This window comes from Mesoplodon bidens, assembly GCF_964165515.1.
Source record: "Mesoplodon bidens genome assembly, chromosome: Y".
Taxonomy (NCBI): Eukaryota; Metazoa; Chordata; class Mammalia; order Artiodactyla; family Ziphiidae; genus Mesoplodon; species Mesoplodon bidens.
In genome coordinates this window covers 42,526,957-42,554,933 of record NC_138180.1, presented here as the reverse complement: position 1 = coordinate 42,554,933, position 27,977 = coordinate 42,526,957, and the positions used below count along the sequence as shown (strand labels likewise).

General features: G+C 40.0%; 1 pseudogene across 1 annotated transcript in view; it reads left to right on the top strand.

Moving 5' to 3' along the window:
• LOC308609673 (putative helicase senataxin) overlaps window positions 1–27,977 on the top strand; it is a 59,244-nt pseudogene that overhangs the window by 9,816 nt on the left and 21,451 nt on the right. Inside the window, exons 7-12 of the transcript in view lie at window positions 75–3,239; window positions 12,760–12,859; window positions 19,589–19,762; window positions 22,080–22,312; window positions 23,370–23,537; window positions 24,215–24,365. The product of the transcript in view is annotated as a putative helicase senataxin (transcript). The remainder of the gene's footprint in view (window positions 1–74; window positions 3,240–12,759; window positions 12,860–19,588; window positions 19,763–22,079; window positions 22,313–23,369; window positions 23,538–24,214; window positions 24,366–27,977) is intronic.

Below are 27,977 nucleotides of genomic sequence, written 5' to 3'. Positions count from 1 at the left end.
GTTGGCAACTTTTGTGTTAAACCTGTCATGAATGGTGCTTGTTTATCTGAATGTCAGTATCTCTTTCATTTTAGGATTCAGGGTGGAGATCAGCCATTTGCCCAGATTATTGTCCTAACATGTATGAAGAAATGGAAACATTAGCTAATGTGCTTCAGTCAGATATCGGTCAAGACATGCGTGTTCATAACAGCACGTTTCTGTGGTTCATCCCCTTTGTGCAGTCCCTCATGGATCTTAAGGATCTGGGTGTGGCTTATATAGTGGAGGTTATTCATCATCTGCATTCTGAAGTCAAAGACGTCCTCAACCAGACGGACGCCGTGTGTGACACAGTCACTGAGTTTTTCCTTCTGATTTTGGTGTCAGTGATTGAACTGCATAGAAATAAAAAGTGTTTGCATTTGCTGTGGGTTAGTTCCCAGCAGTGGGTGGAAGCCATCGTAAAATGTGCCAAGCTTCCCACCACCGCGTTTGCTCGGAGTTCTGAGAAGTCATCTGGAAACTGCTCCAAAGGCACAACAATGATATCTCTGTCACTGCATTCAGTGCCATCTAACTCTGTACAACTTGCTTGTGTGCAGCTGATCAGAAGTCTCCTTAAAGAAGGCTATCAGCTTGGGCAGCAGACTCTTTGTAAGTGATTCTGGGATAAGCTCAACTTATACCTACGAGGAAATATATCTTTAGGTTGGCAGTTGACTAGTCAGGAAACCCATGAGTTACAAACTTGTTTAAAGCAAATTATTAGAAACATAAAATTCAAAGTGCCTCAGTGTAGCACTTCTGTGGATCTGACTCCTCCATGTAAAACACCTCCTGCATCTTACAATAAAGAAGAAAGTGAACAAACAGGGAAGAAGTCTAAAAAACAAAGGCACTGTCTGGAAAACTCCAGCCCAACATTCTCTAAAGAACCGATGAAAGCTGATGCATGTCAAGTGAAAGAGAGTATTTTCAGCAAGGCACATAATGCCATAGAAGAGGATAATGAGCAAACTTATCTAAAAGATTTGAAACTCAAAGACCATCTCTCAGCTGAGTTGTGCTTGAAGCCGAGTAGTAAAAGGCTTGTGAATGAAAGAGCTCGAGGCCAAGTTAAAGTAAGTACAGGGAAGCATAAGTCTGTAAAAGAGAATTCCTCATATACCCCACAGAATTGTACTTCAAGAAATGGTCCAGAAAAGGTATTTGACAGAGGAATAATCACATCAACAGGTTTGTTGACTGATTCTAGCAATGACTCTCTGGAAAAAGTGTCCACATCAGATGAGGATTTCTCTTTAAAGGATGATGCTCTTGGCAAAACCTCAAAAGCAAACACTAAGGCACATAAAGATGAAATCTGTGCTAAGTTATTGCATGTAATGAAAATGCAAGACAGGAAAAGTACCACTTTAGAGGAAAACCTGACTGTATCTAGCATTGAAAGTTTCTGTTCAAAGAAAGATACAGGAGCTCAGAAAGGAGATGGCTTCATACACAATCTCTCTTTAGGCCCTAGTGGTGTTCTGGATGATAAAAATGGACAACAAAAACCTGAAAACAGTTTACTGCTGAAAAAGAAACAAGTACAGGAAGAAGAGTTGGGCATTTTCTCCACCCCTGATATCAGTTGTCAAATACTAGAATGTCATGTTGGTAATAAAGATTTGGTCTCATTCACAGAAATGACCAATATTTTTGTGGAGAAAACACCTCCCTTTAAAGATCCTGTGACTGGACTTGAATCAAGAGATATGGGAATTAGCAAGAGTACTGTTGAGTTTTCTTCTGATTTAAGAGAACAGGTCCTTAGCATCAGTCCTAAGTCTGACCCTTTAACAGATTCTCAGATAGACAGCGACCTCCACATACTATCTTTAATAGCTCAAGCCAGTGTTACTAAGTTCCCATCAGGTTCAACCCAAAGAAGTTTATCCCAGCTACAAAGAAAAGTTAAAGATGATAGAAGATGTTTGACAGCCAACCAAAATAGTGTCAGGGAAACCTGCTCTGGACACGTCATTATTATTTCAGAATCTGATGAAGATGATGATGATGATGAAAGAATTGTGGGTTTTAAGAAACACATTAAACAGGGTAAGACGTGCATTGAGAAAGGATGTCCAGAGCATCATACTTCAATAGCTAACACAAATGTGGAACAGAATGTAATAAAGGAAGAAAATACAAGGTCCCTTTTGCGGTTTGAGGAATCGGATTCTCATTTTTTTGAGTTTGAAAGTCCATGTGAAGTGTTTTCAGTTCGGCAAGATCAGAGACCAGACAACAAGAATTCAGTTCAAGAGAATGAAGAGAATTCGTGCTTGACTCATGTAGGGGATATCACAGATGATTGGGGTTATGGTCCAGCTTATGTACCTGAAGAGGTCATTAAAAAAGCAGCAGAGGCAGCTTTGAAGGAGGGAGAACCTGAATGCAACAGTGACATAGAGGAGGATAATATATTTTTAACACAATGTGATCCAGAAGATATGGATTTATGTTCACAAATGGAGAAAGAGAATGATGAACTCATTGAAGTAGTTCATGGAAAAGATAGAGTCCAGGTAGAAGAAGATTCTGTGAGTCGGCCTCAGTTGGAATCTTGGAGTAGCACAAAATGTAAATACAAAGATTGTGTGGAAACACTGGAAAACCAGGGTGAATACTGTTCCAAACACTCTGAAGCTAAAGCAGCAGATGAAGATACATTTCGTAGACCTGGCTTGCCTCTCTCTTCATCTAAACCTTCGAGACCTCCCACTGCTAAGATATTTACCTCCAGTAGTACTTCACGAATTGCTGGTCTTTACAAGTCTTTGGTAAATACGTCAGCACTCTTACCAACTCTGCAAAATAAGTCAAGTGGGGTACAATCTGCTTTGAAAGTACCACAGCCAGTCTCTGTGGTGTCTCAGAAGCCAGTGGCTGAAATGAAGGGTTTGTGCAACGTTCTCCAGTGTCATACTCCAAATAATTCCAACAGGCAAGGCTACAAAGTTCCATTTTGTGAAAACGGATCTTTTTCACCTTCCTCTCCGGTAAACGTTTTCTTGTCAGCACAGTCCATCTCTGACACCTTCGTTAAAGAGGTCTTAAAATGGAAATACGCAATGTTTGTGGACTTTGATCAGTGCGGACCCCCTTCAACTCTTTGTCAGTCCATCACAAGACCTGTGCCTGTGAGATTTCAAGATGGTAGAGATTATTTTAATGTGTTTTTCCCTTTGATGATCCTGAATACTTTTGAAACTGTAAGTATATGTTCTAATCGTATACCTTCAGACTTTGAAATTACATTTCTTTACCATGCTGAGTACGGCTAAAATAACTGATCGCATTTTGATTTAGATGTAGCTTGTAGATTTCATGTTGAACAGACATTGTGCCCCACACTGTTCTAGATGCCGGTGATACAGAGGAAACCCTTAAACTCTGCCCTTCTGGAGCTTACAGACACAATTCAGAGTGCTAGTTTACCAAGTCCAGAGGTGGCACAGGAGGAGGAAACGTTTTTCGGTGTAAAATAAGGGAAGACTTCTCAGAGGACATAGTCTCTCATCTGCGTTTATTTTTTTGAAAAGTAGTGTAAACCTTTACTGAAGTTTTCTTGAGGAGGTAGCAAAGGGCAAGTTACACTGGTCAGCACAAAGCAGTAAATCCCAAATTTCTCATCTGTCTTCCCAACTTCTTAGGCGTCATAGCAGCCTTTAGCTGCCCCCCTACCCCAACACATCCCATTCTGGTTCTTCTCTCTTTCTTACTGCCTGACTGGGATTGCCAAGAAAAATATAGGATTCCCAGTTAAATTTGAACCTCAGAAAAACAGTAATTCTTTAGTGTAAACATCCACCTGCACTTTGAAGGATGTTTTTGGTGTTCTCACAGCAGGTCGATTTTTCCTTTCTTTCAAATTGGTTAAAAAACAAAAACCCAAAAGGTGAGTGTGCAACAAGACTCTTCAAAACCAAGAGCACTGAGGTAAATACCCACGTATTCAGTCAGCAGATCCTCGGGTGCCTGATACTTGCCCAGTACTATCACAGACCTGGCGGGGGTAAAGTGGTGAACACGACAGACAAGGCCTCTGCCTTCTGGGAATGATCATTTCAGATCGGGACAAAAGGCTCTAGAGTGCTCTAGAATGATCTAGAACAAAAGGGAGCAGGCACTTGAGACTGAAAGGTGAGACGGCCTCTGTGAGCGATGGTATTCACACCGAGACCAGAGTGAGCAGAAGGAGTTGGCCATAGGAAGTATATCGCAGGCAGAGAGACTGCAAAGATCCAGCTTAGAATTGTTAAAGGCAAAGGAGATATACTGCACAAAGAGGCAAGTTGGTGTCAATTTATGCCCTAAATTTCAGCCATTGTCGTAAGAATTATTTTACTAGTGTTTCAGAACCATTAGAAACAACTAACTGATAAAGGCTCTTCAGTCTCTCTCCTTAAGAACAATGTGAAATAGTATTACAAGAATGATTTTCTTACCTTACAAAATCGTTAGTTCAGTGAACAGTGTATACAGTTAAATAAGCTGGGGAATATACAGAGATTTTCTTCATCTTGGAGCTTATTTTTTTTCTTGAACGTTTATCCTTTCCAGAAAACACTAAATTGCTTAGAGGCCATTCATAGCCCTTAAATTTAGGACACATTTGTGATTTTATTTTTCCCTTAGTTCAGAAGTATTTATATGTTTATCTTTAAGATTTCTTCCTTCAGGACATTTCTGTAGCCAGAACCTTTTCAAAACAGAATGAGCACAAGTTCCGTTTGTATATACACAAAGTTTAAGATAGTCAAATACTTGTGGAAGGCCCATTATTAAAAAAAAAAAAAAATCAGCCACTCTCACCTCCCCAAGTAATTATTTTTGATCCTTGAGGGATCCTTTTGTTATTTACTTCCATATTTCTAAATAACATGCCACTATTTTGACTTGTTAAGTTTTCAGTACTAGACATTTTCTGTAATTACCCACTACAGGAAGTACCCTCTCTTCCCAGCCCTGTGTTCACACACACCTCTCCTGTTTTCCCATCCTCACTATGGAGTAGTCTTGTAATTTTTAGGTCAGTATTTGTTATTATTTTGACGATATAAAAGGTGTCCACTGGGCTTCCCTGGTGGCGCAGTGGTTGAGAATCTGCCTGCTAATGCAGGGGTCACAGGTTCGAGCCCTGGTCTTGGAGGATCCCACGTGCCGTGGAGCAGCTATGCCCGTGAGCCACAAGTACTGAGCCCGCGTGTCTGGAGCCTGTGCTCCCCAGCTAGAGAGGCTGCGATAGTGAGAGGCCCACGCACTGCGATGAAAGAGTAGCCCCCGCTTGCCGCAACTAGAGAAAGCCCTCGCACAGAAACGAAGACCCAACACAGCAAAAATAAATTAATTTAAACAAAAGAGAATAAGGTCATTGAATTAAAAACAAAAGTGTCCGCGACTAAGTCATGTGGTAGTTGTAACTACTTTTCGTTTCCGACTCTTTGCTTTCTCTGGATTTATTGTTTACTTAATTTTCTATGTACTTATTACTAATTTAGCTTCAGGCTGTCTCCTGGATGTTTAGGTCTCTCAGTATGATCAGGCACATCAGATAGTTGATAAATTTCATCTTCTTGGTTTAGGATGGTTAACCTGAAATGCTCACCATCCTCATCCTAGGGCTTGCATTTCCTTCTTTCCTGTGTTGGATCTTTTGTCTCCTGTACCCAGGGTTGTCTGTTTTTGTCACCCTCTCATTTTAGTAAGGCACATCCTTCAAGCTTCCTGAGAAAAGAATGCGTAGGAGATAAATTTTGAAACTTTGCATGTCTTAAAATTTCTTTCTATTTTGCCATCTCTGTCTTTGTTGTTGTCATCGTCATTCTCCTTCCTTGGAGACTTTCTCAGCGTCCAAGTCTATTGAAACAATTTTTGAGCATATTTTTAGTTTCACAGTACTCTTGTCCTCTCATTATTCCTTTTTATAGGATTGTGTGCTTTCTTCATGTGCACAGTATTTTTTACTACCTGAAGTTAATTAATGATAAGTTTAAAGTTAGTTGAAAGTTTTCTTCTCTTTTCATTGTCCCTGTTTTCCCAGTTGCTTTTTTCCTATTCATTTTAGTGTCTACAGACCTTTCATGTTAACTCCTTTCTTCACATGTCTAATGATTTTTGTTGGTTTACTCACATTTAAGAACAGGATACTAACAAGCAGATTGGAGCATTGTTCATAATAGCCAAAAGTTGTAAACAGCCGAGATGTCCATCAGGAGATGAATGGGTAAACAAAACATGGTATATGCCTACAATGGAATATTAGTCTACTATTAAAAGGAATGACCCGTTCTATGTACTTTTACCTGTTCTTTGATGAGCCTGGAAAATATTATGCTAAGTGAAAGAAGCCAGGTACAGAAGGCCACACATTGTGTAATTCCATTTATATGAATTTTCCAGAATAGGCACATCCGTAGAGACAGAAAGTGGATTAGTAGTCGCCAGGGGATGGGTGAGGGAGGGGTGTGGGAATTAGGACTGACTGCTAATAGGTATAAGGCTTGTTTTGGGATGGTGGGAATGTTCTGGAATTAGATAATGGTGATGGTTACACAAAATAGTGAATGTACTAAAAACACACTGTAGTGTGCACACTTTAAAGTGGTGAATTTTATATTGTGAACTATATCTCAACTTATTAATGCTATAAGAAAAGAGGATACATTTAAATAATGACAGGTCAAAAGAGATGCTTAGGAAAAGAGATACTTTTACTAAAATGGTCCTTTATTATTTGCACTGTGGAAGTCAAATGTGATCTGAAGGACACCATCACATGGTGAAATCCAAATTAGTTTCATTCTTTATATTAAGATTACATGCTTAGGTATAGTTATAATCTATATTTTGTTACATGTAAGATTTTAAAACAGATTAGAAGCTCTGAGTGAAAGGGATAGGCTTGTTGACCATTTGGCATTTTATTGGGAAGCCTCATCCCCACCCTCATGTCACTGTTTTTAGTCTTTTCTTTTCCCCTCTTAGTGAGGTCAGATTTCCCCAAGAAGAATCTTCAGATCGATTGCCTGGAAAGCATAGGCTTGATGGGGAGCTGACTGTGGGGTGAGGGTGGGGGCAGAGGGAAAGGTCCAGGCATTCAGTATCTAAATATTTGCTTAATTCCCTGTTTAAAAATTATTTTATTTTTAAAATTATTTTATTTATTTTTGGCTGTGTTGGGTCTTCGTTGCTGCACGTGGGCTTTTCCCTAGTTGTGGCGAGGGCTTCAGTAGTTGTGGCTCAAAGACTCCAGAGCGCAGGCTCAGTAGTTGTAGTGCATGGGCTTAGTTGCTCCACGGCACGTGGGATCTTCCCAGACCAGGGATAGAACCCGTGGCCCCTGCATTGGCAGGCAGATGCCTAACCACTGTACCACCAGGGACGCCCCCCTCACCTTTTTTTTTTTTTTTAAGTACAGTATCCCCTCTCTATCTGCTGCCCCACAGGCAGAGACGGTCACACTTTATAGAAGTGAAACCACTCTAGCTTTTTGCTAGGAACAGGGATGGGCAGTCTCCCTTCAGCCCTCCTCCTCCTAGAGGTGTATGTCAGACACTTCCTTCTTAGAGTTCAGCTTCTTGGACTTGCTGAGTTAGTTAACCATTCATCCATCTGCTTACCAGCTTCCCAGATTTTGATACTCTTGCCTCGTCTTCTGTTCTCTTCATCCTAATGAATTAATCCTGTTGTGAAAAATCCCTTGGGTGTTTTAGTGGGGTTTCAGGGGAATGAAAGGAAATGCCTGTGTTCAATCTGTCATCTTTACCATGAAGTTTTATCTTGTTATTTTTTTCTTATTTTTGCAATCTTGTTCTTTTTCTTTAACCATGTAGTGAAACAGCATTGTTTTAGCATTTCTAGTTTATATAGGCCAACATTTATTAATGGTATTATTAATATACCTTGATTCCTTTTTTTTTTTTTTTCCCACTGTAACGTGTGGCTTGTGGGATCTTAGTTGCCTGACCAGGGATTGAACCTGGGCCCTCAGCAGTGAAAGCACTAACAACTGAACTGCCAGAGAATTCTCAGATACCTTGATTACTTTTAATGTTTATTCTTTCTTATAAGCCAGAGACTGTGGCATCAACCACAGTCTTGGGCCAAGGCTTCTTATCCTCATTTGGATGTAATTTGACTTCATAATATTGTTTGTTAATGGAATGCTGAAGTGTGTTTAGAGTCCTTTGACAGAAATGTGGTTGGTATCCTATTTAGGACATGAAACGCAGTGTTTGGTTATCCAGTTCTTATGTCTTATTGCAGGTGGAATGCAATGACATTGCGTAGAATTATCCCTTGCCCCAAAGGGCAAACGAGCAAATTCAACTTTTAGAAATATGAGTCTCTTGAATAAAAAAAAAAATCCCACAGGACTCAGAGGCAAAAAGTATACAAGTCAATTTTCACAGCAAAGTAAAGGAGCTGTTACAGTGGAGGATTCCTGTACTGAATGTCAATATTATGACATAGTGTGAGTCTGTTTCGTGTTTGGTAATTGCAATCATTGTTGCTTTTGTTGTGGTCATCCATTTGCAATGCTTGGTGTCAGTTTATTTATCTCTTGTAAAAATAAAATACAGTGTGTGGGGGGAAAAAAAGAAATATGAGTCTTTTGTGTACTGATGTGACTGATAGAAGATATATTAGTTTTTAATCCTTAGGTTTAACACACAAAAATATTAGATAAATGTGCACTATTTTGACAGGGACCAATTTTTTTGGTCAGTTTTGGCAAATACTCTATTTTCTTAAAGTTTTGGTTTGCTGGCTCTGTCTGCAGTCCCCTTCGGTTACCTGTGTGTGCATGCACGTGTATGCAGAGTGTAATTGGCAGCTGCTTTTTAGGTTGTGTAGACAAGGAGCAGGCAGAAAGGGGGCCCTTCTGGAGTACCAGCTGTGATTCTTAGTGCCCACACCCCTTATAGGGAGAGTGCACCATTTTTAGCTAATTTCCTGTTATAATTTGTTCTGTGAAGGAAACAAAACAGGTTGATATGATGAGCGACATTGGGAGGCTGCTTTTGAGATCGGGCTGAGAGCCAGGAGAGGAGGGTTTTGTGCAGAGGAGGGGGGAGGGTCAAGACTATAATGCTTTGAAGTAGGCCTAACTGAGCATATGTGAGCAAAGAGATTAGGCTGATGTGACTGGAGTGAGGTAACTTAGAGGTAAAGGGAAATGAAGTAAGATTGCAGAAATCAGTCAAGAGCTGGATGGTATACAACCCTGTAAGTGCAGGTTGGGGTTTCATTCTCAGTACAGTGAGAAGATGTTGGAGGATTTTTAGTTGGTTGGTGTTTAGGCTGGGGGAGTAGCAATATGTAATAGTTTACTTTTTTGTTTTAAAGAAAACATTCTTAGTTGCTCATTAGAGAATAACTGTAGAAAGGTAAGCATAGATGCAGTAGACCTGTCGGGGGCTATTATAATAGCCCAGGAGAAAGATGATGGTAGCTTGATCTAGGTGGTAGCTATGGAAATAAAGAGAAGTGAATTCATTGGGCGTAAATTTTGGAGATAGTACTCAGTACTTATCTTTTTTAAATATATATAGAAATTTATGTGATTCATTTTTGGCTGGGTTGGGTCTTGGTTGATGCACACAGGCTTTCTCTAGTTGCAGCGAGCTAGAGAAACTCTGCATAGCATCCCCCATTATCAACATCCCCTACCAATGTAGTACATTTGTACAACTGATGAACCTACATTGACACGTCATTACCACCCAGAGTCCATAGTTTTCATTAGGGTTCACTCTTGATTTGTATATTCTAAGGGTTTGGACAAACGTATAATGACATGTAGCAGTCCTCTAATATCAGCGTACTTTCACTGCCCTAAAAATCCTCTCTGCTCTGCCTGTTCACCCCTCCACAGTCTCAACCCTGGCAATCACTCATCCTTTTACTGTCTCCATAGTTTGCTTTCTCCAGCATGTCAAATAGTTGGAATCACACAGTATGTAGCCTTTCCAGATTGGCTTCTTTCACTTAGTAATGTGCATTTCAGGTCCTTCTGTGTCTTTTCATGGCTTCATAGCTCATTTCTTTTTAGCACTAAATAATATTCCATTGTCTGGTTGTACCATAGTTGGTTTATCCGTTCACCCACTGAAGGGCATCTTGGTTGCTTCCAAGTTTAGGCAGTTATGAATAAAGCTGCTATAAATATCCATGTGCAGGTTTTTAACGTAAATATAAGTTTTCAGTTCATTTGGATCAATAGTGAGGGCACTATTGCTGGATCCTACAGTAAGAATATGTTTAGTTTCATAGGAAACCACCGAACAGTCTTCCAAAGTGGTGGTACCATCTTGGGAATTTCCTGGTGGTCCAGTGGTTAGGACTCTGCACTTCCACTTGCAGGGGGCACAGGTTCGATCCCCGGTCAGGGAACTAAATCCCACAAGCCACGTGGCTCAGCAAAAAAAAAGAAAAAAAAAAAAAAGGTAATGGTGCTATTTTACATTCCCACGAGCAATAAATGAGAGTTCCTACTGTTCCACATCCCCGTCAGCATTTGGTCCTGTCAGTGCTCCAGATTTTGGCCATTCTAATACGTGTGTAATAGTATCTTGTTGTTTTAATTTGCATTCCTTTGATGACATAAGATATGGAGCATTTTTTCATATACTAATTTACGGTCTGTATATCTACTTTGGTGAGGTGTCTGTCCAGGCCTTTTGCACATCTTTTTCATCAGGTTGTCTGTTTTCTTACTGTTGAGTTATTTTTTTCTTTTTTAAATAAATTTAGTTTATTTATTTTTGGCTGCATTGGGTCTTCATTGCTGTGCACAGGCTTCCTCTAGTTGCAGCGAGCAGGGGCTACTCTTTGCGGTGTGCGGGCTTCTCATTGCAGTGGCTTCTCTTGTTATGGAGCACGGGCTCTAGGCATGTGGGCTTCAGTGGTTGTGGCATGCGGGCTCAGTAGTTGTGGCTCACGGGCTTAGTTGCTCTGTGGCATGTGAGATCTTCCTGGACCAGGGATCGAACCTGTGTCCCCTGTGTTGGCAGGCAGATTCTTAACCACTGTGCCACCAGAGAAGCCCTTCTCCTTCACTTTTAAAGGATAATTTTTCAGGATTCCGAATTCTAGATTGGTAGGATTTTTTCTTTCAACAGTCTAAATATTTCACTACTCTCTCCTTGCTCGCATGGTTTCTGAGGAGAAGTTAGATGTAATTCTTATCCTTCCTCCTCTATAAATAAGGTGTTTATACCCACAGGCTTCTTTCATGATTTTTTTTCCCTTTATCTTTGATATTTCATATTCCTGAAGGTTGAATATGATATGCCTAGGTGTAGTTTCTGGCATTTATTCTGCTTGATCTTGGAGCTTCCTGGATCTGTGGCTTGGTGTCTGATGTTAATTTTGGAAAACTCTGAGTCATTATACCTCAAATACTGCTTCTTTTTCGCTCTCTCTTCTTCTCGTATCTCCATTATGTGTATGCTGCATCTTTTGTCATTATCTCACAGTCTTGGATATTCTGGGGTGTGTTTTTTTTTTACCCATTTTTTTCTCCTTGCTTTTCAGCTTTGGTAGCTTCTATTGCTGTAGCCTCAAGCTCAGAGATTGTTTCCTCAGCAATGTCCAGTGTAGTAATGAGGCCATCAGAGGCAACCTTCATTTCTGTTACAGTGTTTTTGATCTCTGGCATTACCTTTTGATTCTTTCTACTTTACATCTCATTCATTACATTACCCATCTATTATTTCATGGCCTCCTTTTTTCATTAAACTCTTAGTATATTAACTATAGTTTAAAAAAAAATATCCTGGTCTGATAATTCCAGTATTCCTGCCATATCTGACAGGTTTTAGTGCTTCTTTATTCTGTGCAAACTGTGTTTTTTGCCTTTGAGTATGCCTTGTAATTTTTTGTTGCAAGGCAGACGTAATCTACTAAATAAAAGGAACGGCAGTAAATAGGCCTTTAGTGATATAGAAATGAGGTATGGGGGAAGGAAGACCATTCCATAGTCCTATGATAAGGTGTCACTCTTTTAGTGAGCCTTTGCCTCTGGACTAAGAACTTTACACCACATGCTTCTTAGTTTCCCCCCACCTCCTTGGGTGAGACAGGATGGTTAGAATGGGCTGGAGCTGGTTTTCTTCCCTCAAGTAGTTTAAGCTCTGATAAAATCCCAGCAACTTTGACTCCGGTAAAATAGCATCTCATAGATCAGGCCTTGTTAAGAAGGTCAAGAATGCTCTGGTGTATTACACAATGGTTCCTTTACCCCAGTCCCCACCAACCCCCCACCCCCGCTGGAAGCACACAGGGAATTTTCTCCAGTGTTCACTGTGAGGGCCTGTTCGAGCTCCTAGAGGTAAGACTCACCAAAGTGTGGAGTCCCTTTTATGACTGGGTCCCCCTAGAGTTTTTAAGAGAGGTCATGCTGAGCCTCCAACAGTTTGTCGCATCCAGTTCAGGATTTCCTCCTGGCATGGAGGTTTCTACTTAAGAGTTTTCTGCGCTGGCAAGTTGTGATTGTCTGTATCCACCTTTTTGTCTCTTTTTACTTGTTAGGATGGAGTGGCGACTTCTAAGTTCCTTACATGCCAAGCTGGAAACCAGAAGTCCCAAATTAATTTTTAATGTTTGTGTCACACAGGAGTTCTAGGTTCTGGATTTTATGGTTGCTTACTTTGGAAAATTTTGCCGTTTAACATTGGCTTTTCAGATGTTTTTGCTTTCTTAAGTTGCTTTTTTTGCTTTGCGTAGGTGGCACAGGAATGGAACAGCTCTCCAAACAAAGAGAAATTCCATCAGTTGCATTTACGAAAATTTCCTGCTGATTATAAAAAATACTGGGAGTTTGTGGGTAAGTTCTTTCTTATGTAACTTGGGCTCTATCATATAATAATTGGAGATTGCTATTTGAGGGAACATAATAATTGCTTGAATTTTCTGGGATATAGGTTTCCTGAGGTGAATTTGTAAGCTCTTACAAAGAGTATGTTTAAAGTCTTTACTTAATGAGGATAATTACTGGGACAGTTATAAAATTCATGGTTTTAACCATTGTGCTAGCAGAATACCACAGGCCAAAGTGTCCCTAGATGCTGGGCAAGGGAGAGAGAAGGTGAGCGAGGGAGTTTGATTGGCGGGGGCGGAGGGGGTGTTGACATGATCGTGCGTACAGATTCTGAGTAAATCTCTCTGCCGTCTCTGCTCTCACTTCATGAGTTGTCTGGAGCAGGTGTCACAGTTATGTCTTAGTTATAAATAAACCAAGCATTTAGAACCCTTTAAAATAAAAAGTATAAATTCTCCGTCTGTCTCCTTCCCCCTTGCAGTCCATCCCACTCCATAGATTCACTTAAGAAAAAAAGCATGTACGTATATTTGGGGGGGAAGGTATTATATGTTCACTGTAGATTATTCAGATAATATTAGCCAATAGTAAAATAAACATCACTCACAGTTCCCATCATTCAGAGATCATCTTATGAACATAGTAGTGTATATCTTACTGCTAGACTTCCTATTCATCTGAGTGAAGGGTGGGTGGGTAGGGTTATTTTACCTAAGTGACTTTTTTCATGTATTTATTCAGCAAATATTTACTGACTTTATACTACCTGATAGTGTATGATTCTAGATGCTAGGTATGTAGCTGTGATGAAAACATAAAATTCCACCTTCGTGAAGCTTACATTTGACTTATTTTCATTTAGTCTATTATAAATGTCTTTTCAGAGATAAATAATAATAGCATGTTCAGTGTTTGTAGTTATTCCATTGTAAGTGTATTCCATAGTTCTCTTTAACCAGTAATTTCTAGTTAGACATGTACATTACTTATGATTTTTTACTGTTACACTGAATAAATCCCTTTGCTAGATCAAACAGTGTGTGCATTTTAAGACTTTCGGTTCATATTGCCTCTGTCTACCAAAAAGAATACCATTTTCACTTCTGACATAAGAATGTAAGAATGTATCTCTTCTCATTTGCTAGTTTAAACTTATCCCCCAGTTTTATATGGAACATGTATCTCATTTGAAGTTGTAGTTTTTGTCCTCAAATCTTTATTGGTCTTTTATATTCTTGGGGGGGGGCGGATAATTGCCTGTTCATGCCTTTTGTCCTTTTTTTTTCTCTTAGGGAGGTTATTTTCTTACTTGTATGCATTGTTAATTTTTTTCAATTTCATTATTTGCTGTTCAGTTTCACATGCAGTTTTTGAGGCAGACAATTTTTATCTTCACATGTTCAAAAATACCGTATTTATTTCTTTACTGTTCAGTTGGTTTTAGAAATCAGATAAATACTTCCATATTTTCTTGTAGTAGTTTTATATTTCTTTCTAATATTTAAATCACTGATTTATCATCCATTTATCTTGATGGTATGATAGAATCACATAGCATTTACTCTTGTGTCTGACTTCTTTCACGTAACATGTCTTCGTAATTCATCAAATTTGTGTGCATCTTTGGTATTTTTTTCATTGCTGTGGTGGTATTTCAATATGTGACTGTGTCACAATTTTACTGTTGATGGACATTTTTGTTATTATTATTTTAAAGAAGTTTTTTTTGTCAGTGCCATGCAGCTTGTGGGATCTTAGTTCCCCGACCAGGGATTGAACCCGGGCCACAGCAGTGAAAGCGCCGAGTCCTAACCACTGGATCGCCAGAGAACTCCCGTTAATGGACATTTTTTCAGCAGTTTAGGCCTGTGTGTCAGGGCTCTCCAAGTCCATGCCCAAGTTCAGTGATTCGCTAGGAAGACTCACAGGAATTATATTCATGCTCATGGCTGTGACTTACTATGGCAAAAGGATACAAAGCAAAATCAGCAAAGGGAAAAAGGAAACCAGGAGCAAGTTTCCAAGAGTCATTTCCCAGCGAAGTCACACAGGACACACTTAATTTTCCCAGTAGTGGGCTGCGACAACCCATGTGACACATTATCTACCAGGGAAGCTTAGAGACCCAGTGCCTAAAACACCCTCTGCCTAGCCCACATTCATGACTTTCACAAGTAAAGTGGGTGTTTGACATAAGCTGTAGAGAAAAAATTTGGCAAACAGGTAAGGTACAGTGAGCCATTGTCATCAGCAAATGATGAGAGCTGTCTGGAAAACCAAGTTCCCAGATTCCAAGGGGGCCAACCTTGTAAGCAGGCCTTTCTAATGATAGCAGCCTCAGGCCTTCTTCTACACACAGCATTTTATGAATAATGCTATTATGGTCATTCATGTGTCTCTTCGTGTTATGCGAGGGCATTTTTGTGGAGTCTGTCTCCTGAAGTGGGTCTCAGAGTCTCAGGGTATTATGCATGAGCTTAACATGAGTAGATAATGCAAGCTAGTCGTGCAGAATGACACACCCCACCAGCGTATGGAAGTCACGTTGCTCCATGTCTCTGCCAGCACATTTGTGTTGATTGTGCTGTTCATTTTAGCCATTGTAGTGTGTGTGTATTGATGGCCATTTGTGGTTTTATTTTGTAATATCCTGGCTATCAGTGAGATTGAGCACCTTCTCATATATTTAGTAGATGCTCAAGTAACCTCTCTAGGGAAGCACCTATTAAAGACTCTTGTTCATTTTCTGTTAGTTGTCTTTTCCTTACTGATTTGTAGCAAGTTCTTTATGCAATCTGGATATAAACCATCCTCCCACTTTGGCTTGCATTATGTCTCTCTTAGTGATGTCTTTAAAATTCTTATTTTATTCTTGTTTAGACTTTATTTTTTAACATAACAAATGCATCTGTGTATTTTTTATGGTTAATGGTCTGTGCCAAAGGTTTAAGAAACCTTTCCCTGCTGCAGGTCATAAATATATTATCTTAACATCTAGAACAGGTGTCAGCAAACCACAGCTTGCAGATCTACCCTGTATCCTGTTTTTATACTGCCCAAGAGTAAGGTTCTTACATTTTTTTAAGCTTTTGAAGAAAAGATGATGATGAATATGCAACAGACACCATGTGTAGCCTGCAAAGAAAAATCTGGCTCTTTACAGAAAGTTTGCCAATCCCTTTTCTAGAGGCTTCGCTGTTTTGCCGACCTGGAATGGATTTTGTACACGAGTAAGATGTAGGGGCCATGTTTCATTTTTTTTTCCCTAATGGAGATGTAATTACCCCAGTAGTGTTTATTGAAAAGATTATCCTTTCTCCATGGTCTGCAGTGTCATATTTGTTACAAATCTAATGTCCATTTAATGCACTCGCCTTTTTCTGGACTCCTTTCTTCTTTGTTGGATCATTTGCCTACCTTTCTGCCCATATCACATTGCTTAATTTTACTTAATTAAGCTTTATTATAAACATTAATGAGCAAGTCTGCTTACCTTGTTTGGCCTTAAGAGTACGTTGGCTATTCTTGTCCCTTTGCGTTACCATGTAAGTTTTAGAGAAAAAAAAGATGTGGACATTTGTTAAGAATTGACATCTTTCTAATACTGATTTGAAAACGATACATACTGTCAGTTATTTAGGTTTACTTTCAGTAATGTTTTACAGTTTTCTAGGGAGAGGTTTTGCAGATCATCATTGGTTAGATTTTTTTTCTTTTGGTGTCATAATTATTTAAGTGACTATCTCTAATAGAGATGGACCTAAAAATTCATAGTATTTTTGCTGATAATTCATTATTTTGTTGCTAAAGTATGAACCATGATTTCTTAATATTAGATAGCTAGACAGTGTTCAAGTTTTCCGTTTCCTCATAAAGAACAATTTATTTCAGCCTGCTTGAATTAAGATCCAAGTTAGGTCCACTCACTGACATTGTTAATATGTCTTCTTCAATTACAATGGTCTCCTTCATGGATCCCTCCCGCTTTGTAATTTATTTTTTGAAGAAATTGTGTTGTTGACCCTGTAGAATTACAGGGTCTGTGTCTGTGTCTTGCTGATAGCATCCCCCTGGTGGTGTTTAGTATGTTTTTCAGTCCTTTGTACTTTTTGTAAATTGATAGTTGGATCTAGAGGCTTGATCAGTTTCATTTGACCTAATATTTTTGGCAAAACTAGTTCATAGCTGAGGTTGGTGTGTTCCTTTATCAGGAGGTGCTTGATCTCTAATTTCTCTTTTTGTAATACTTATAACCGTTGATCCTTAATGCCTAGATTAATTATTTTACTAAAGGATACAAAATGGTGATATTTTTATTTGATCATTTCTTCATTTATTTGCTATTGTAGTTCTGTAAAGAAAAAGTGCTCTATTTTATTTGATTACTCAGTAGTATACTTTATAAAGAAGGGTAGAATAAGTATTGATACTTGACTCCTGACCAGTTTTCAAAATAATGACTTAATTCTCTGCAAGTGCTGGGTTGACCAGTGAACTTTAAAAAAATGTTTTTTCGTTATGAACACATGGACTTAAATACACTTGTTTCAAGTCTTTGTAATTGGTTTCTTCAAGTTGGCTCCTGAGCCCTTTAGACAGGCTAGTCTTTGAGAGCTTTCTTGCTACCTGATGTAACCGATACCATCTATATGTTTTATCCTGTATGTGAGCTTTCAATTTTCTAAGTAGCCGTAGTATCTTTGGGTAGAAAAAGTTATTTCAAGATCAGTATTGGCATGTTATATGCTGTTTACAAGTAATACATGTAAACATAAGGATACAGAAAGGTTAGAAGAGGAAGATTGGAGAAAGCTACTCATGCAAACCCAACTAAAAGAAACTTGTTTTGCTCTGTTAATACCAGACTAAATAGACTTTACGGCAGAAGAGCATTATTTGAGATTAAAAGCGAGTATTTCACAATGATAGCAAGTTCAGTGAACAGAAGATAGGACCATTTTGAATACCTAATAAAATATATAAAGAAAAAACTGATAGAACTAGAGTGTACTCTTTACATATATGTGAGACCTTTGAACCATTCATTTTTTCTTTTCTTTTAGTTTGGAAATTATACGTCAACTTGTACCTCTTCTGCCATTTAGTAGTTTAGGTGAAAACTTAGAGCGTACATGATTCAAAGTTTACAGATTTCATCGATACTTTAAGTGTCTCCATAGATAAGGCAAAATCTTAAAAAACTTTAACCCTGTTTATCTGTTCCACTTTGTATATTATTATTGTTACGTATTTTAACTCTATATTTTAAACTGTGTTATACATACAGTTGGTCCTCTGTATTTGCGGGATTTGCGTCATCGGATTCAAGCGTGGATTGAAAATATTCAGGGAAAAAAAATTCCAGAAAAACATGTTTGCTATGCACCAGCACCTATTTACATACCACTTATGTTGGATTTACAACTATGTCCATAGCGTTTGCATTGGATTAGGTATTATAAGTAATCTAGAGATGATTTAATGTGTACTGGAGGATGTGCGTGGGTTATATGCAAATACTATGCCATTTTACATAAGGGACATGAGCATCTGAGGATTTTGGTGCCTGCGGGAGTCCTAGAACCAATTCAAGGACTGTACTCTGTGTAGTGCCTTGTGCAGCCCTTTTTTGTTTGTTTGTTGATTCTAGTAGTTCATGTATTCTCTCCTGGTGCTTTGCTTATTTCTAATATGTTGGTCATTGTCTTTGGAAAGCTATTTAAAAAATAATCAGGGGCCCAGGATGATAGGATGTCCTCTTCCAGAGAGGATTTTTCTTTGCTTCTGCCAGGATTCTGGGAGTACTAGCAATGTGGGATCATCTTAATCCGGCTTAAAGGATTGAGCTTTCCTGAAGTACTCGGGTGAATTGAAGCTGCCTTCATTGTTGAATGTAGTCCTTCATGGTCCCTACCTGAAGCTTGAGGGCTACCAGGATGCCTACTTTATCTATGCAGGCCCTGGACTCCAGTTTTTGTCTCTTTTTTTTGTACAAGGCTATCCCAGGTACTGCTCAAATTCCTGGCTGCCACTCCCTGAAGAGTTCAGATGTTTCTAGGGAAAATACTGGGCTGACCCTTACGGATCTCCACCTTGTTCTGGATCTCAACAGAGTGATTCTTCATTGTTGTATTTGCTCTCTGATGCCTTCAAATAGACATTTCTTACATGATGCATTTTTAAAATTCTTTTTTGACTTAGTAGTTCAGTCTACTTAATCCTAGTACTTCGTGCTTTGGTTCAGTATGTTGCTGCTGGATTTGGCAGTTGGTACTGAACTTTTTTTAATTTTAGAGCTTGCTCTGTTTTCCCAGCCCCATTTATTTTACTACTGTCCTTTCCCCCTTGTTTGAAATGCCACTAGTAGGCTCAAAATTCTTACGTGTACATGGATCTGTTTCCAGATTTTCTCTCGGGATTTTGAAAGCAGGGCACAAAAGTGAAAATTCCTTGATTAAAAACTAAGGTAAACTTCAAGGAAAAGAAATGTATTAGCTACTTTTGAATATTATGACTTCATCTATTTTGGCTTTGTAGCAGGTTTTAAGAAGACTTTTATAATGCTGTGTGATCAATATTTGTCAATGCTGACTAGCTTAGACTATCATTTTGAAGTATGTACAAAGTCCGCTAGTGCTGTATACTTGCTTGAACTTAGTACAAGCGTTTAATATCCTTTAATCTCATGTAAACTAATTCTGTTAGAATAAATGCTGGCTTCTTCTTGTGTTATAGTTTATCTTGAGGAATGTGAACTAGCTAAACAGCTTCATCCAAAGGAAAATGATTTGGTGTTTTTGGTTCCTGAAAGACTAAATGGAGAGAAGAAGGATATAGAGAGACATCGCCTGCAAGTTCCCCGTGAACATTACTGTGGCTATGTTCATACGTTCCGCCGCACTTCAGTCAGTAAGTACCTAATGAGACATGGAAGAGAAATCTGTTAGCAGCTCATCTTTTCATCTCCCTCTAAATTAGGCTTTACTAGCCATGTATTTGCTATACATTTACCAGCCCTCTATTTGCTGTCCATTTACCAGATGTATGTTTGCTCTATGTTTACCAGACTGTATTTGCTAGGGTGATTACTTACCATTCAGAGTCCTCTTTTAGTTTTTCTAGACTCAGCTGGAAAAGGCCCAGCACGTACTGCTTTAGACTTAGGATTTTAAAGCTTTCTTTTGTAATGTCTTCTCCTTCTAGTAAATTCCTTCATCTGTCAGTGTGTTTGTTATAAAACAGACAGTTTGCAAACCATCTGTTTGTTAAATCACATTCCAGCCTTGGTTTGGGGGCTAATTATTGATGAGCAGACCAAACACAGAACTAATTGTAAGGCAACTGGAGGGGTTTACTGTTTCATCACTCCCATCCACTGTGGTGTAGGGACTTCTCTCCCTAAGGTAGCATAACAAAAATTATGTTAGCTTGAATTTAAGGACTACTGACTGTGTGCCAGCCAGTGTGCCCTGTCCTTCCTGTACACATTTATCATCTTTTCCCAGAGCCCTGCAAAGCAGAATGGTTTGTTCCCTGCTCATTGGGAAATCAGAGTTCAGGGATGTTAAGTAACATATCCAAAGGCATCCTTACTATTAAACACTCGGTCCAGAATTGAAACCTAATTTTGTTTGACTACGAAGTCCACATGCTTGATATATGCCAAGCTGCCTTTTTGACATTGCTGCTCTCTTAGTCTCTGTTACGGGAAGCGAATATGTGATCATTATTCCTTCCCCTTTTTGTATCATATCTTAAAAATAGCAACAAAGCTCTTAGAGTTTAACATCGTGCCGCATCATAACTGGTGTGCCATGTCCACTATTGTGTGGTCAGAGCTCAGTTCTTTGTGCAAGATGCATTGAGCACCAGGGATATCTAGCTTCATCTGTGCTTTCAACTCTTACAAGTGGTTACATTTGCCAAAGTTCTGTTTCTAAGATTTAGCAATGGTTTCTGTCTCCTTCCCGGAACTCCTCATGCATCCAACTACCTGACGTCTCCATTTGGAGATTATTAGACATTTCAAACCTACTCCAAAAGGAAGCACTTGATTTACTGCCTGACATCTGCTGTTGCTCCGTTTTTTCCCAACTCAGCATGTGGGACCTCCATCCCATTCTTCCAGTTGCTCAGCCCAAAACCTCAGAGTCATCCTCGAGTCCTGCTTTCCCTCGCACGCTCCATCTAATGCATCAGGAAGTCCTGTCGGATCTTCCTTGGCCATATATCCTACATCCAAGTGCCACCTCTCCTGCTGCCTCCTGGCCCACGTGACCATTCACTTTTACCTAGATTTTAGCCTCTTAAGTTGTCTTCTTGTGCTTTTTCCATTGCAGTTTATTCTTCATTCGCGATAAGTGATTCTTTTACTGTGTGACTTAGCGTGTGTCACTTACCTGCGCGGAGCTGTCCTGTGCTCTTGACCTGACTCAGAGTCATGTTCAGAGTGGTTAACTGCAGAGCCCTCTGAAGTGTAGCTGCATTTACCGTCTTGGTCTTCTAGCTCGCTTCTCCCTGCTTTTCCTTCTAGCCATTCTGGCCTTCTCCCTGTTGTGAAAATAATCCAGGCACCTCGCTGCCCCATTGTCTTTGCAGTTGCTGATTCTCTGCCTGTAACCCACTTTCCCCGGTTACGGGCATGGCTCACTCACTTAATGCCATGGCTCTGCTCAAATATCATATCAGGAAAACCTCCCCTGACTCTCCTGTCTACAACAACACTCCCTCACAACCCTCATCACTTCCTCATCCCCCTTCTCGGCTTTCTTCCTAGCACTTACCATCACCTGACATGTTTATTTGCTTATCTGCCCCCTTCTTCTAAAAAATAAGCCTCCAGAGGACAGGAATGTTGCCTGGTTCTTAGGAGGCAGTCAGTAGATACTTACTGAGAAAATTATTTAAATGATGTATAAAAAACATGTTACAGGGCTTCCCTGGTGGCGCAGCGGTTGAGAGTCCGCCTGCCGATGCAGGGGACATGGGTTCGTGCCCCGGTCTGAGAAGACCCCACGTGCCACAGAGCGGCTAGGCCCGTGAGCCATGGCCGCTGAGCCTGCGTGTCCGGAGCCTGTGCTCTGCAACGGGAGAGGCCACAACATTGAGAGAGGGCTGCATACCACAAAAAAAAAAGTTACAAAACACCTTGTTCTGAATAACCTTTTTAACTGGACACTGTTACTCACTGGTAACTGAAATTGCTTTTTCTCCTTCTTGATAATAGTGCGTAATGGGAAATCTGAGTGTTCCCTTTCCATCCAGACTCAACATAATTTACCAGTCAATTTAAATGAATTCGTGAAATGTCTTGTAATCAGCTCTCTGGTGACTACACAGAGGAAGTTGAAAGCCATGTCTTTGCTGAGTGGTCGGAACCAACTGGCCAGAGCCGTTCTGAATCCAAACCCCATGGACTTCTGTACAAAAGATTTACTAACTACAGCATCTGAGAGAATTGTGAGTGACAGTCATTTGATAACAGGGAAAGTCAGAACATTTCATGTCAAGATGTTAAAGCATGTTATTTTTATCTGTCACACATTCCCTTTTGTCTACAACAAAGACATAGTCACCATGTGTGCCCAGTGACGTTTTTAGTGCTTAGTTTTCTTTAATATTGCAAAGTAGTTCTTTGTGTTAAGTTAGTCAGCTTACCTCAGGAAAAAAGGTAGAGTCCAAAAAGGAATTGAAAACATGCTTGCAGAGCAGCATTAAAATGTGAGGTGAACATCCTACTTAAGTGTTTGTTAGGTAATTAAATACAGGAGTAAGAGGAGGTTTAATGGAATGACTTTTGCATTTGAATGATCAGTGGAGCATTGACTGGTACTGTTGTCAGTGTGACGACGAAGTTGTGATTTTTGTGTGAACACATATTTCTCATTGTTGTAAGAGTTGGGTGTAAGTTCCAGGAAATTAACACAGAGACAGGCGGAAGGAAAGGAATGTTATTTGAACCCCTGTCTTGTGTTAGGACTTTCATATGCATTTTCTCAGTCAGTTCCCACCCTCTAAGGAATCCCAGATTTAATGATTGTCAAAGCCTGAAGCCCAGAGAAGTTAGTTTAGAGACCTAGCTTTTGAGTGAAACTGAGGTGTAGACTCAGATCTGACCCCAAATCCCTGTTGTTTTGACTGTATCACTTGTGTTAGGAAAGGAAGTCTTGGAATGTTTTTACTGTCTAAAGAGAGGATTGACTAAAATGGGAAGAACCACGGAATAAAAAGAAGAAAAGTACAAAACAGTTTATTGTGATCATCTTTATAAGAATCACAAATAAAAATATAGTTGTTGTGGTTGTAGGTGGACTGAGGCCTGTAGACTCATCAGTAGCTCTTTCCAGTAGTGAAAATGGTTCTTAGATTAAGGGTCATTTTGGGGTTTTGCCTGATCATCACCAAAGCTTCTGTCTGACAAAGGTCAGCAGCAGTTCAAACAGATGTCTTCCACTCTCTCGCTCTCCTGTGCCATCCCAGGAAGAACCGCTCGTTCTCACTAGTGTCTTTTGTATAGATCGCCTACCTAAAAGATTTCAATGAAGACCAAAAGAAAGCGATAGAAACTGCATATGCCATGGTGAAACACTCCCCAGCAGTTGCCAAGATCTGTCTGATTCATGGACCACCCGGGACAGGAAAATCAAAAACCATTGTAGGCCTCCTGTACCGCCTACTGACAGAGGTAGTGTGTGCACGAGGGCATCTGTGCCCTTAATTGAGTATGTTGTTTTACTTTAACGTGTAAATAAGTACTAAAGTGTGTTTTTCCCTTCACTTCTGTGTATCTTTTTGATACTGTGTGGAACTATATCAGATAAAGCGGTAGCAGAGGTAGAGAAGGTTATAAGAACTAAAAGGAACAGAAAATGTTACCTTGTGTGAAACTAATTCTATGGGCTAGAATAGTGGTCTTCGGGCTTTATTATAGGTCACGGCTAATCCCAGGAGACAATCTTGAATGTATTCCTGGGTTACATTTTGGATTGAACATTGAATAAAATAAGTGGATAGTAAGGTAAGGCTCAGAGAAGTTAGATTTTATGCCAGAGTAATTTTTTTTTTTTCGGGCACACCATGCGGCATGTGGGATCTTAGTTCCCCGACCAGGGATCAAACCTGGGCCCTTGGCAGTAAGAGCACTGCGTCCTAACCACTCGTTGGCCAGGGAATTCCCGGCCAGAGTAATTTTTTAACATCAGTGTAAGATGTAGGTGCTTTTATTTACTTTTAACTATTTATTAGGGGAACTTTCAAATATATGTGACAGTAGAGAAGAACTATAACACTGCACAATAGAGCTTATCAGTATTGTTTGTTTTTTTTGTTTGTTTGTTTATTTGTTGCAAATTGTCGAACCAGAGGAGGGGGCATTCAGATGAGAACTCCAATGCCAAAATCAAACAAAACCGTGTCCTTGTGTGTGCACCTTCCAATACAGCTGTTGATGAACTTACGAAAAAAATTATGCTTGAATTCAACGAGAAGTGTAAAGACAAGAAGAATCCTTTAGGTATGATACTTATGTGGGCTTTTCATTTGTTTTTGTTTTCAGTGTTTAGTGTGGTAACTTTGAATGACAAAGAGCAAGCCAGTTCTGGTCATTTTTTCTACTTGAGGCTGTGGCCCATGTGTACTTACTGCTTTGTTTACTGAATATTTTGGAGCATTTATTCTGTGCCAGGCCCTGTGCCGTTTGAAACACCTTAGAGCAGCCCTTGATTCAGTTGTGTAGGGGTTAGGGAAGACTTTTAGAGGAAATGATATCTAAGATGAAACTTGGAAGAGCAATGAGGAAGTGAAGTGGGGAGAGGACTCTGGTGGAACTTACTGTACATAAAAAGGACCAGAAGCCAGAGAACCGTGGATGGTTCAGTCTAGCTAGAATATAACGAGGTCCACCAAGGCAAGGGCTTTTAAAAATGTGTTCATTGTAGTAACCCCCGTGCCTGGAACAGTGCCTGGCACTCAGTTGGGACTTAGTAGATGTTTAGTGACACAAAAGCTAGAGCAGTCATCACTTATGGTTACCGAGTGCTCACTATGTGTCAGTACTCAGAGTAATCCTCTGAGCCATGCAATAAATAACCTATCTACATTTTATAGGCGGAGAAGCTGAGGAGTTGAGATGTAAAGTATACCACAGGGACAAGTCTTTTCAGTACAGTTGACAGATTGAAGAGCATTGCCACCGAGGATTCGGAATGCTTGAGCGAATGTGTAAAGTCATTTCTGTGCACTTAACCTTAACACCTCCTCTCACACCAGCCATCCTGAGTGGCGTGGTTATGGCTCTGGGTCGGGCTGCTCTTCTAAGCACATGTATCTCGTCTTCCCTAAGCAAATTTTATTTTCCTTGATGTTACCTGGCAGTGACCTAAATCAGTTAAGATTCAATTAGGCTTCAAATAATAGACACTCCAACTACAGTGGCTTAACTATGATAGAAGTTTATTTCCTTCTTACTCAGAAGCCCAGAGATGGGCAGCTGAGGGATGATACTGGCGTGATGACTCTACTTCCGAGTCTTCAGAGACCTAGGGTCTTTCTACCTTGTTGCTGCACTACGTGGGACCCCCCCACTCCTTAGTGCACCTCATGGTCAGAAACAGCTGCTCCAGCACCAGTAGTCCCATCTAGCAAGTGCAAGGAAAAAGGGACAGATATACTAGCTGTGCTTTAAGGAAAGTTCTGAGACGCTGCCAGTAGCACCTCTGCTTATTTCCTTTTGGCCAGAACTTAGTCCCGTGGCCACACCAGCTGCAGGAGCAGCCAGGATGTGTCGTCTGTCTTCGCAGGGATCACACATATTTCCCCTTTTATTGCACATGTATTAGCTACATCTAGAGGTCATTTGCTTTTAAAACTGAAAATGCATTGTGAACGGCAACTTTTCTACTCACCATTATGTTTGTGAGAACTATGACTTTATGTATCGCTGTATATGGATACGGTCATTCATGTTAACTGCTATAGGGTGTCTCATCTATGAGTGCACAGTTCATTCGTTATCCATTGATAGAAATGTAAGTTCTTTCCCTTTTTTTTTTTTTTGTTATTTCAAACTTAATTCCTGTACTTGTGCCTGTTTCTCCAGTGCAGGATGAAAACGTTTACTGCAGTGACTGAGTTGTATTGTGTTGTACTGTACAGCAGCTGAAGGGAGTACACTGGAGTACTGTGTTCTTACTCACGTCTCCTGAGTATTCATACAGGCTGCTAGGGCAGTGCTTTCACACTGTGGCTTGTGACCAGTTAGTGGATTGTGAAATCAGTTTAGGGAGATCAGAACCAGCATACTTACACAAGATAAGATAGAACAGAAGAGAACAGAAAAGATTAGAGTGTAGGTAGTGAGGGGTAAAGTATTGTATTGTGAAACCTGTTTTATTGGTGAGGTATGAGTGTGCTGGCTTTCAATGTGAAGTGTACCTCATACTATAGATCACGGTCAAAAGAGTTTATAAAAACACTGGTCTAGTGTATATATACCTAGAAATGAGAATGCTGGGTTGAAGGATTTGTGCTGATTCTAGATAGTGCCCGGTTCTGCTCCAAAGTAGTTGTATCAAATTATACAACCGAGAACAGTTCCCGCGTGGTTTTCACTTTCCTTTCCCTGAGGGAGGGTAATAAGCCCTTTTTCAGGTGTGGGCTGACAACACGAGAAGGCTGGGACGAAGGTGGCACAAGTGTAGTGTCTAGGTTGGATTTTTAATATTTTTGTTAGAGAGAAAATGACATCTCTTGTCAGTAAAGACAGCTTTTTTCTTCTTATTCAGTACTTTCATTTTTGCTTCTTTTCACTATGTCCAGTGGTCCTGGGTGTCCTTTACAGAAATACCTTGGACATCTCACCATTAAGTGTGATGTTTGTTCCTGGGGTTTGGTATATACGCTTTTATCAGGTTAAAAAAGTCTCCACCTAATTAGAGTTTTTTAATGAATGGGTGTTGAATTTTACTGCATGCAGTATTTTTTCATTCATATATCCCTCCCCCTCACCATATGGCAGTGCAAGCACAGAGTCCTAACCAGGGAATTCTTCTTTTCTTTTCTTTCTTTCTTTCATTCTTTCTTTTCTTTCTTTTCCTTTCCTTTTTTTTTTTTTTTTTGTGTGTGGTACGCTGGCCTCTCACTGTTGTGGCCTCTCCCGTTGCGGAGCACAGGGTCTGGACGCGCAGGCTCAGTGGCCATGGCTCCCGGGCCTAGCCGTTCCACGGCATATGGGATCTTCCCGGACTGGGGCACAAACCTCTGTCCCCTGCATCGGCAGGCAGACTCTCAACCACTGCGCAGCCAGGGAAGCCCCTTTTCTTTTCTTTCTTTTCTTCTTTCTTTCCATACCCCGAGGCTTAAGGGATCTGAGTTCCCCGACCAGGGTTTGAAACCAGGCCCATGGCAGTGAAAGTGCCGAGTCCTAACCACTGGACTGCCAGGGAATTCCCTACAATGCTTTACTAATTTGAAAATATCTTTGATTCCTAGAATAAGGTCTGCTTGGTTGTGTACTATGATTTTTTTACCACATTGCTGGATTGCTATTGATTTTTTTAACTGACGGCAGCCTATAATTTTTCTTTGTCATATCTTTGGTTTTAGTATTGAAGTTATACAGACTTTAAAAATGAAGTTATACAGGGCTTCCCTGGTGCCGTAGTGGTTGAGAGTCTGCCTGCCGATGCAGAGGACATGTGTTCGTGCCCTGGTCCGGGAGGATCCCACGTGCCACAGAGAGGCTGGGCCCATAAGCCATGGCGGCTGAGCCTGTGCGTCTGGAGCCTGTGCTCCACAATGGGAGAGGCCAGAGCAGTAAGAGGCCCGTGAACCACAAAAAAAAAAAAAAAAAAAAAAAAAAAAAAGAATTTATACAGACATTTATTTGGGATGTTTCATATATGACAGGGAATTACCTGTTACTTGAAGGTTAATTTGTTTTTAGTGTTGTTTTTTGGGGGGCTTCTTGTTTGTTTGTTTTTTGTCTGTTTTTTGACAGATGGGTAAGTTTCTGTGTGCTGAATGTCTTTAATTGTTGGTTTATTCAAGTTTTCTACATTTGAGTGAGTTTTGCTAATTCATATTATTCAAGAAAAATCTCCACTTCACCTTAGGTTTTCAAATATAT